This window comes from Myotis davidii, unplaced genomic scaffold (assembly GCF_000327345.1).
Source record: "Myotis davidii unplaced genomic scaffold, ASM32734v1 scaffold3, whole genome shotgun sequence".
Classification (NCBI taxonomy): domain Eukaryota; kingdom Metazoa; phylum Chordata; class Mammalia; order Chiroptera; family Vespertilionidae; genus Myotis; species Myotis davidii.
In genome coordinates this window covers 391,712-394,762 of record NW_006295062.1, presented here as the reverse complement: position 1 = coordinate 394,762, position 3,051 = coordinate 391,712, and positions in this window count along the sequence as shown.

The following is a 3,051-nucleotide window of genomic DNA, read 5'->3' as shown; positions in this document are numbered from 1 at the left end:
CTGCTGAATAGTATTTCACCGCACAGATGTACCACATGTTTACTCGTTCACCTGCTGAAGAATAGCTGGGTTGCATCCACTGTGGGGCTATTACAAGTAAAACTGCTGTCACTGTTTCTCTGCAGGGTTTTGTGTGGACATGTAGGTCTTCATTTCTCTGGGATGAATGCCCAGGATTGTCTGGTAGTTTCAGGATTAGTTTATTAAGAACTGCCAAAATGTTTTCCATTTTACATTCCCACCAGCAATGTATGAAAGATCCATTTTCTCCACATCATTGCCGGAATTGGATGTTGTCATTCATCTTTATTTTAGCCATTCTGAGATTGAGTGTAGTGATACAACATTGTAATTTTAACATACATTCTCTAATGGCTAATTTATGTATAATATATATATATAAAGTTTTAAATGATTTCTTAACTTTCACTTTTGAGTGCAGGCTGACTATAAGGAGATGGCTGGTTGTCCATTCTCGTATATATATATGTATATATATATATATATATCTTTTAATAGACTTTACATTTAGAACATTTTTAAGTTCACAAGAAAGTTGAAAAGAAAGGACATAGAGTTCCCATATACCCCCTGCCCCGCCTTCCCCCCACACACACTCTGTACATGCACAGCATCTCCCACTATCAAAATCCTACATTGTCACAACTTATGAACATATAATGACACATCATCACCACAAGCCTATAGTTAAATCACATAATTTACACCTAAACTCTGTAGTCTACTCTAAGTATTGCACATTCTGTGGGTTTTTACAAATATCCGCTGTTATAGTATTATACAGAATAGTCTCGTTGCCCTAAAAGGTCTTTGTGCTCTCTGCCTCTTCCTCTCCCTCTCCCTCTTCAACTCTGGAAACTACTGATCTTTTTTCCTGTCTCCAGAGTTTTGCCTTTTCCAGAAGGTCTAGAGTTGTAATCATACAGTATGCAGCCTTTTCAGATCGCCTTCTTTCACTTAGCAATTTGCATTTAAGGTTCTTGCAAGTCTTTTTGTGGCTTAATAGTCCTTTTGTTTAAACCTTGAATCATATTCTATTTTCTGGATGTAGTACAGATTTGGGCAATTATGAATAAAGCTGCTATAACATATATGTGCACATTTCTTTGTGAAATAAAAAGTTAACTCATTTGGGTAACTACTAAGGAGCTTGATTGCTGGATCGTATGTAAGACTATATTTAGTTTTATAAGAAACTCCCAAACTGTCTTTCAAAGTGGCAATGCCATTTTGTGTTCCCACCAGCAGTGACTGAGAGTTCCTGTTGCTTCACATCTTCCCCAGCATTTGGTGTTGTCAGTGTTTCAGATTTTGGCCATTCTAATGGGTGTGAAGGAGTAGCTCATTGTTTTAATTTGCATTTCCTAAAGACATTGGCTATTGAGCATTTTTTCATTATTTGTCATCTGTATATATGTCATCTGTGAGATGTCTTTTCAGGTCTTTTAGCCATTTTCTAATTGGATTGTTTGATGTGTTTTGAAGAGTCCATATATTCCACATACTAGGCCAGTGATGGCAAACCTATGACAGGCGTGTCAGAGGTGACACCTGAACTCATTTTTTGGTTGATTTTTCTTTGTTAAATGGCATTTAAATATATAAAATAAATATCAAAAATATAAGTCTTTGTTTTACTATGGTTGCAAATATCAAAAAATTTCTAAATGTGACAAGGCACCGGAGTTAAGTTAGGGTTTTTTAAAATGCTGACATGCTGAGCTCAAAAGGTTTGCCATCACTGCACTAGACATTGGTTGGATATGTGGTTTGCAAATATTGTATTTCACTCTGTAGCTTTTCTTTTCAGTCTCTTAATAGAAGTTTTCCATTTTGAAGAAGTACATGCTATCGACTTTTTCTCTTAGGTATCTTGTTTCTGGTGTTAACTCGAAGAACCCTTTGCTTAGTCCTATCTAGATCCAGACGATTCTGTGCTGTTTTTAAATTAAAAGTCTTATAGTTTTATGTTTTACATTTAAGTTCATGATCAATTTCCTATTAATTTTTGTATAAGGTGTGAGTCTTAGTCATTTTGTGGCAAGTGTTCTAGCATTATTTGTTGAAATGTCTATCCTTCCTCCATTGAATTGCTTTCTCATCTTTCCCCAACATCAACTGAGCTTATTTGTCTGGCTCTATTTCAGTTCTTTATTCTGTTCCATTGATCTGTGTTTATTTGTCTGCTAGTATCACACTATCTATAGCTATATAATAAGCCTGGAAAGTAGGGAGGCTGAGTTCGTCTACCTTATTCTTGTTTTTTCAAAATTGTCTTAGTTCCTATGCCTTTCCACATTACTTTTAGAATATGTTTGACTACTAGTATATCTACAAAAAAATACCTCACTAGGATTTCAAAGGAATTGCATCAAACCTAAATATAAGTTTGGGGAGAATTGGCACCTTAAGTATGTTGAGTCTTCCAACTCATGAACATAGTATATGTCTCCCCATTTATTTGGAATTTCTTTAATTTTTTTCATTACTGTTGTGTAACTTTCAGCATACAAATCATGTACAAATTTTGTTAGATTTACACCTTAGCATTTTTAAAATTTATCTTTATTGTTGAAAGAGCATTTTGTTTTTTAGAGTGATTGTAAATGGTATTGTATTTTTAATTTCAGTTTTCACATGTTTATTATTAATATTTAGAAATACAATAGATTTCGTTTATTAATCTTGTATCCTGTGGACTTGATGAACTTTTTAGTTCTAGAAGTGTTTTGTTTTGTATTCCATGGGATTTTCTGTATAGACAATCGTGTCACCTGAAAATAAGGATGGTTTTATCTCTTTCTAACCTGTATCCTTTTATTTCCTCTTCTTGCCTCATTACCCTGACTAAAACTTCCAGCATTACCTTAAATAAGAGTGGTGAAAGTTGACATCCTTACCTTATTCCTAATCTTAGGGGGCAGGTAGTAAATTTTTCATGACTACGCAAAATATTAGCTATAGTCTTTTAAAAATATATGTTCTTTATCAAGTTTAGGAAGTTTCCTTTATTTCTGCTTTTCTAAGAGT